This window comes from Strongylocentrotus purpuratus, unplaced genomic scaffold, assembly GCF_000002235.5.
Source record: "Strongylocentrotus purpuratus isolate Spur 01 unplaced genomic scaffold, Spur_5.0 spur5_scaffold_15, whole genome shotgun sequence".
Taxonomy (NCBI): domain Eukaryota; kingdom Metazoa; phylum Echinodermata; class Echinoidea; order Camarodonta; family Strongylocentrotidae; genus Strongylocentrotus; species Strongylocentrotus purpuratus.
This window is the reverse complement of record NW_022145600.1, coordinates 16,035,532-16,044,807: the sequence shown is the minus strand read 5'-3', so window position 1 is coordinate 16,044,807 and position 9,276 is coordinate 16,035,532.

Sequence of the window (9,276 nt, the reverse complement as noted above, 5' to 3'; positions counted from 1 at the left end):
CCGTGAACATGGATGGGAGGTACATGAGGAAGGGAGATAAAGGAAAAAGAGGAGGGTGAAGAGGGGGGGGGGGAATTGAGTAATCATTGCGTAATGGACTTTTTGTAATCAATCGTACACTAGAAATTCAAATTCAAATTCAAATTCTCACTAACCCTTTAATCTACCTTTGTTACTTTCACTGAAAGCGGCAAAATTTAAGAAAGGTTTCCCCTTTAAAGGTACTATGTCCCATTTGCAGGCCAAAAAATGAAAAGGTTAAATTCCAACGGCATTTGAAAGACAATACTCATTTAGAACTTTCTCAAAACGAAAGGGCTTGAACATTTCTTTATATGGGAAAACAACGACCATTAAATGTCGAATCGACTTTAGTGATTGCAATCACTAAAGTAATTGTCGGATTTTCAGACCCTTGTACCGAATGGTCGTACATTTTGTGCTGTGCAAAGATTTAATCAGTTTAATTTTGGCCATTACAAGAATTGTGTTATTGATGTAGACAAATGTTTCTGTACCCTTTACAGCTCATGCTATGTATGTTATTACATAAGAAAAAAAGAAGTCTGTCAGTCACTCAATAGTGTCTGACAGTGAAGTCTAGAAAATAAACGGGTTTCCTTGCATAATCTGAATATTATAGGACACTGCTAACGTTTGAATTTCACAGATAAGACATAGATTACGTGACATGTTCCTAATTCCTGCAAAGTTCTACAGAATTTGATGTTGGCTGCAAATGGGACATAGTACCCTTAAGATAAAGTCTTGGCATGACTTCAACCACGTATGCCCATCTTGCCAAATGACGTATAGTTGTTGTGAACATGCTGAGCAAACTGGACCTTCACTTGGTAAAAGGTTGGACAATACTATTGAGTACTTTGCATTGATTTCGCAATCCCAACTATTCGTCAAGTGTTTTCACAACCTAAATTCGATCGTTTATATTTGGTCGCACGAAGAATTCTTTCCTCTGTTTTGTTTCAGAGGTTGTAATGTTATTAGGACATGGGTACCTTCCCGGGGTACCTGCTGGTAGTTGCCTGATCAATTCATATCATGACGCATGATGTAGTTCAATGGTCTACTCTCTCTCTCTCTCTCTCTCTCTCTCTCTTCTCCGCAAAAAGTTTGCCGAGTCTCGCGTTCCTGTTCTATCACATATTATACAAAACCAGGGGCGGATCTAGCTTTTTGCTAAGGGGGGGGGTTGACCAAAATAATGACGATGCGGAGCATCGTCCACGAGCCGCGAAGCGGCGAGCCGATTTTTTTTGGGGTGTTTATTTGAACCCCGTAAGTGATGTTTTCCTGGCATCTATTAACACAATGGAGACCATAAAAAGCAGTGCATGATAACGTCTTTTTAAATCAAGTAACAGTTTAATACATAGTTATATCCAGAGTTATCATGTGTTTGGTTAAGTTACCAGATGAGTTGAATATCTTCTCACAATATTTGCACTTGAAAGGGTTTCTCTCCAGCGTGCGTTCCTTTTCTTTCTTTTTTTCTTTTTTTTTTTTTTTTTTTTTCCCTTTTTTTTTTTTTGTTTTTTTTTTGGGCCGCCCAAGGGGGGGGGGTTGCAACCCCCCAACCCCCCCCCCCCCCTGGATCCGCCACTGAAAACACTTCTTTTTAAATCTATTGGAAACACCAAATGTGTGATGATTATGTTGCAATTTGATGCTGATAACATTTTTACTACAGGCTTGGTCAGATAGGTACACACAACCATTTTAGCATTAAGAATATGCACCGTCTGGTACACGTTTAATCTTTACAAAATATGCTGATATGATATGTAATAACTTCATCAGTATTATTAATGTTCATTGTAACCCCTATGTCACCAAAACAATGAAAATATGACGTAGGCCTACCCCGAAGAATATGAATATCAAATATCCCTCTATCACCAGAGAGCAAATGCCGTCCTTAGGTTCACGGTGATATTGTTCTCATGCACCATATATGAATTATCTTAAAAGAATCTTGGATGAAAAATACCTTCTTTGTCAGAAAAAGGAAGGAATTTGTGCAACTACTATCAAAAGGGAACATTATTAAAACTTGTTTATTGTAAAGATACGGACAGGTTGTGCCCCCCCCCCCCACTCCACTGAACTTTCTCTTTATCCGCCAGTAATATAACGCCTGTGGTTACGAAAAAGTGGCGCTTTTGGTCGGCCATCACTGTATATAAGATTATTCGGTGTGATTCTAGCACCTTCGATTTCAGGGCTTTTTAAAATCTAAAGTCTAAACTTATTCACCATGTTCATTGACAAACAAAAAAACACCCAGGATGTCTGCATTCTTTTATTATGATTGTCCATCTTTTTCTCTCCAAAGTGTTCACAACTGAATTTTACATCGTTCCTTTTCTGTTTCGTTTAGTCTCCAAACTAATTTATCATCTAACGTAGATGTTAACATAGTTTAACATCATTGATCTGTGATGTTTATGCTTTAATCTTCCTTTGTATTTGTCTATTGTCTTGATTTTCTTTCTACCTGGAAATCTGCCCCCCCCCCCTCTCTCTCTCTCTCTCTCTCTCTCTCTCTCTCTTTCTCTCTCGTTCTCCATGCATCACTACTCACTTTCTCTACCTCTCACTCTTTGTCAGCCCCCCCCCCCCACCTCTTCTTTCTGTCCATCACTGCACTCTTCTCATCTCTGAACATCATTCCCCGCAGAATTACTTGCTCATGTAAATACACACGTAGCGCAATATTTTCAGGATCATGTTCGCATGCTTTTCCATGCTCCACAACCCTGTCTCTTGTTTTACTGTGATTGGTATATAAAGGTGTGTCCATTTACTGAGGCCGCCATTGGGCGTCACCTGCCCCATCAAATGCATGAAACGAGAGCGAGCAAAGCGACAACGCGGGTGGGTTTTCGAGAAGGGGTGTGTATAATCTTTTTCAGCTTCCAAAATCCCTTCTCACTTTCATACTAGTCGTCCTCTTATTTCCCCCAATTTCTCATGCATCTGGGGCACGGTTAATGGTGTGCACGTAACTACACATTGTCTTTCGTCGCTCAAATAATTAACTTTCACTGTCTTTCTACGGTCTAAGAGCAGCTCTTTGGTACAAAATTAATGCATTAACGAAGTAGACGACGTGCTGTTTCACGATAAACAACACAATTTACGATCTCACGGTAGATTCTAATCGGTGCTTTCATCACCGATCACATCGTTAACCAAGGAAGTGCTTGGTTAAACCAACCTTAGTGGCTCTTGGAGAGGTATCAGTGTTTTGAAATGTTAGAGTGCGTCGTCTCAATAAAGAATGAATGACAAGAGAATAATATCGTCTCTTATAGAAATCGCCTTGAAATATCGGGTAAGATGAGGCACGATGTTCAGCCTTTCTCAATTACGATTGGCCTTCGGTCTGAGGATTATGTTCCTGTATTAACGTATCAATAATGTGTCGCTGAAGACGGATTGGAGGACAAATTGTCTTTCTCAGAAAAATTTGGTTGGTAAAATGCAAAGTGTAAAATGCAATTTGTTATAAATCCACTGATAATTTATTTTCAAAGCCCTCACAAATCACTGACAGTTTGGGATAATGTTTCATGTCGAGTAAGCTCTCCTATATCAGTATTTGATACGCTTTTGATCCTCTGGCAAGTGTCATGCAGGCGAAAAGGATTATGGTAATCACGGAGTAGGTACTTAATGCTTCTTCTTCAAACCACTGATGTAGCTCAGGTAACCACAACCTATATAATGTGCTCTTTTCTTGCTTTCTTTCATTTTAAAGGGAAAGTCCACCCTGATATTAAGTTGGTATTGATAAAAACAAAAATATGAGAGAAACAAATTAGTGGAATTTTGTACGACCTCCTCTCCCATTTGCTCTGTATACAGAATATTATCTTAGTTTGCTTCCCGGGTTTACTTAGTGATGACGGCATAGATTTGTTTCATACGAAGGTTTTATAGAAACATATTTGCAATGATCATAATTTAGGGTGAATGTATGATTGAAAATTGTCGTAATGGAAAATTTAGATATTTAAGATGTTTTAGTACAGAGCGAATAGGAGGGGAACTCGCTATACACATCACAGAGTTGCCAATTTGTGTTTGATTGACTGCACCTTCAACAATTTATAACTTTCCTATTTTTAATTGGTTTTTGCTCAAACTATCACTGACCTGTTACTCTCATTTTAGGCTTCTATTAAGACCAACTTAATATCAGGGTGGACTTTCCCTTTAACTATGATCGTTAAGAAATCACTCTCTGCAGTTAAGTATTTCGTTAAGGTTGTACTCTCTCCTACAAGGTCGTTAATACTTAAAGCTTGGTTAAAGGTAAAGACCAGTATTGGAAACGCCCCAATTTTAAAAAATGAAATGGAAGCTCTCATTACCAATCATGTGAAAGAATATGTTTTGACTAATACATGATGATAAAAAATTTGCCGGGAAACCGCCTGCTAATTCATATATTTGGTAAATTTGTTGCTCTCATGGTCTGTGAGAGATATAGGGTAGTCCCATATACATCTTTCTGTGTATAGTGCTTGTTACTTTACGAAGAATGGGCCAAATTTCTTATCATTTTGATGATTCCAGAACCTTGCAGATGCTAGATGCAAGATGATCAACCTTTTCTGATCGATTCCACAACGTTTCTTTCACAATGCAATCGCATGACCATAACTGGTCTTTACCTTTAAGTTTCATATTACTTATCTCGTCCTTATCATGATCCTTGTAATTTATTTCGAAGGTAAACCAGAAAGCAAGTGTTTGGTAAACTGGGTATAGACATACTGTTCCATAATGTTTCTTAAGGAATGATAGCAAAATAACGATAATAATGAGTATATACAGTGCGTCCCAGAAAAAACGAAACCGAGAAGTATCGATGTTTTATCATAACTTAATCACAACTATAATTAATGAATGATACATATTTGGAAAGCTTAGAGTCTCTTCTTTCAGTTGATGCTACTCAAAGAAAATTCATATTTATAGAAAGTTCATTTTCTGCCCTTTCATATGATACCTCAATCAAGAAAAATGAGCCAGGAATAACAAAGTTCTGTTTGTTTAAAGTAGCCCTTACATTTTCATAATTTTAACAAACGAATTCGTTTTCACTGGGTGCCTGCCGTAGCAAAAAGCAGAATCGACAAAAGACTTAACTCCGTTTCGTTGACAATCAGCCATGCAGGAAGACTCTCGTATACGGCTGATTGTCAACGAAACGGAGTTAACTCTTTTGTTAATTTCGTTTATTGATACGGCAGGCAGCCAGTGAAAACGAATTCGTTTAATAAAATTATGGAAATGCAAGCACTACTTTAAACAAAGAGAACTTTGTCATTCCTCGCTCATTTTTCCTGATTGAGGTATCATATGAAAGGGCAGAAACTCAACTTTTTAGAAATGTGAATTTTTCTTCGAAATTCAGATACCGCCCGCCAAATGTCTTTGTGGTTTCCTTCTTTCAAATTGCTTTTAATCACTCATGCGTGAAATATGCATTATCCGAGTAGCATCACATGAAAGAGGAGACTCTAAGCTTTCCAAATATGTATCATGCATTAATTATAGTTGTGATTAAGTTATGATCAAACATCGATACTTCTCGGTTTCGATTTTTTTTGGGACGCACTGTATATATATATATATATATATATATATATATATATATATATATATATATATATATATATTTACAGTATATAGAATGGTAAGCAAGACCAAAGAACATGGGGGTTGACGAATCTGAAGAAATATTGAAACAAACAAGGGTAGCCCTAAAAGGAATAAGATTTGACAGGAAGGGAATAAATGTTGATACAATAATTTTGTGGGCAACATAACAAAAACTGCCCTACGGTAATACATTGATGAAATTATTCATCATTTACAATATATGCTGACAAACATCAGATGTGTGCTCTTTTTAAAATTGTTTATTCATGTTCTGTGTCTCTGCGCTCCTAGATTGTTATACCCTTTCTGTTCAAATAGTGTTTTTTTTTATTTTTCGATTTCGAAATTTACACTTTTCGAAAGCATAACAAAATTAGTAAAGATTGGGGAGAAATAATTTTGTAAAGTTTAGATTTCCCTGGAATGCTTCCGAATTTCACCACACCACAGTCGATATTGAACTTAACCTAAAGGAAATCCAATAAAATATATTATCTAAAGCAGTATGCCCGCAGTGATTTTTCCCTATCTATCTTTATGATCACAAGCTGTTCCAAACTCAATAATGGAACGTGACTATGTTGTGTCTGCACAGTCTGCGATCTATTTAGATTGCATGTGTGACGTTTAATGATGAGTTTGTCGGAGGCCAAGTAGTCCACTGTTTGTGTTGATCTTAACATATAAATAGAGATGTTAAGAGTTTGTTTAAACATCCATTAGCGGATGGTTACGTATACGTTTGGTTCTCGAACTTTTACATGAACACGAGGCATAAAGTGAAGCAAGTATGACCCGATGACGAAACTAGAATGTCCACTTATGCATTGAAATGCCTGTTCCTTGATGTTAAAAACTTAATGTTCTTCGATCATTTCACCCATTTATTTTTTTTCCCGTATATATGGCAATTAAACATTTTTTTTAAACGTATCGTTATATTACTTTGTATCGCAACGCATGCTAATTTATTCCATGTGTATAGGCCTAGGTATCTAAGAAAAACTCTCGTTTTAAATTTCCATTTCGAGGTTTTCATAATTATTACGGTGTTATTTTCAACCCAATATTTGTGAAATGTTATACAAAGAGAAGAAAAGGCGATATGGACAAATAATACATACTAAGAAATTATTATCATGGTTATGATTATCAGAACAAAATGGATGTAGGCGTGTATATTTCAGGAAAGACGGGAGACAAGAAGTGCCGATTCTGTCATCAGTGTATTGATGCGAACGTGTATCTTGGGATTAGGCAACATGGGAAATTGCACTTCACATCAGTCTTTTTTAGTCTTTACAAAAGGATCTACAAAGTATTTTGTCCAATAAAAACGTACTGTTATATTTAGATCTTGATGTTACATCGTTCAAATAATGGTAAAATTTATAGACGGCTATTGCAGCCCTTTGAACATTTAATGCAATTACTTTATATTGTACATTCTATGTGTTTGGGGCTGATGACGTAAACTCCATCCAAAATGTTCAGACATGAAGTTAACAATAAAATAAAAAACTTCGATTGATCGAAGGAATTTTGAACCAACCCCGTTCCTCCCAAAGTGCGTTTAAGCCCTGTCACACCAAACTAATTGTCACTACGTTTTGGAAAATGTTGCCAAACGGGCTCAAACTGTGTGCGAACGGAGTGAGCATAGTTGCAACTGTTAAAGATCTGTTTAAGAACTTCATGGACGGGCTCGGACTGGCTTGAACGGGAAGGGCGCTCTGAACTTTGAGCCTGTTCAAAATTTTCCCTGTCCTGCAACTAGACGGTGTGACAACGAACTTAAAACGAGATGGACGTACTCCAAACGGAATTGCCGTATTTCGATCCTACTAGGGAAGTAATACAACGTGACGAGGTCGGCGCATCAATTTAGGAGCGCGTTCAAACGCACTAAGAACGAGTGGATCGAGTTGAACCGTCTCTGAACGGGATGGTCGGGTTACAAACTAGTTAGAACAGTTTGCAGATTGCGAACTAGTTAGAATTAGTTAAGAACGGGGTTAAACTAACTACGGACGAGCTTGGACTGCTTGGAAATGACAAATTTACCCGATCTGAACTAGATATGAACCGATTGTGGACGGTGTACAGACGAGATGGACGTATTGAGGACTGTTTATGAACGAACTGAGATTGTATTCGACCAAAAGTTACACATGCTACCCCGACTACAACCCGTTGTATGATGTTCTAGTTTGTGAGAACTGGTTTGGTGTAATGGGGGCTTACGAAACATGCTCGGAGAATTGAATACCAAAGAGAAAATTCAAACGTTCCACTTTACCTCTGTGCAATGCTAAGATTATTCTTGAGCACTTTTCTTCTCAGTAACTATTCTAAAACTTTCCTGAAGCCAACTTTGGTTTCTCAATTTCGTTTTCTGTTCGTAGCATCAGGGCCCTGTCTTATAAGGTGTTGATACTTATCGAAACTCAGGAGACAACACATTTGCGAATGATCTTTGGCAGAATATACAATCCAGAGCTCGAATGGAATATCTGGAAGTTACTGGAACTCGGTTAGTGCTTAAATTACATTCTTTTCCTTCCTACAATGTACAACCCGATAAAACAGCCTCCTCTTTGAAAGGGCAAGTGACCCCTTCCCCCTCTCTTTCTCTCTTTTTTGTTTACCTCTCTCTTACCCTCTCTCTCTCTTTTTTTTTAATTTCTCCTCTACCCCCCCCCCCCCTTTCCAATGAATATTGTCTTTCTCTTTTTACTCTGCAGCATTGAATTCACTTAATTCATCATGTTCATTAATCTTTAAAGTGCTTTTTTTTTTTTTAGATATTTAAGGCCGCTGGCATCAAAATCATCTCTTGTTGATATTGTTAATAATAATAATAATAATATCATTCATTTAGGAGAGCTAACGGCAAAAAGTACGGCAGCGCTTACAAAATTACAGAATATGAAGAGAAATATGCAATACAGAGACTCTTAAAAAAATAGGTAAGTCGCATTAACTTACTGAGGGAAAAAGCATGTTTCCAGGGATCTTTTGAAAGAGGCAAGACAGAAAGTGGGATATTGTTCCATTTTTTGGAAGCAGCCAATGAAAAAGGTTTTTCAGTAGAGGGGAGCTTGGATTTGGAAATAACTACATCACTGTAGTTTGTATTTGTCAGTTGTATATTGTCTATTGCCAAAGGGCCGCTATTATAACATGGGGACTTTTCTCTCTCTATCTCCCTCTCAAGTTCTAATTCTTATTATCTTCTAACAAACTTCATTTCTTCTCTCCTCTCTTCCTTTTCCTAATTATCCGTCAATACTTTCCACACAGATGTCTCCCTATATAACTGCTTTTTGAGAGATATATGTAATGCTTAAGTAATAAAGATGGTGGGACAAATAGAAACAAAAGGAAAATTATCTTCCTGTCCACCAATCCCAGTGGAAGCATAAACTAGTTCATATGTCTGGTGTCCTTTTGAGAAAAGATTTATCAACAGTACAACTCTTGTGTAAATCCTGACTTAATATAGCACATGATATGTCGAGACGAATAATTCAAGCATGTAAAAGGTAGGGTTAGGTTCACCTTGTTCTACAGTATTCT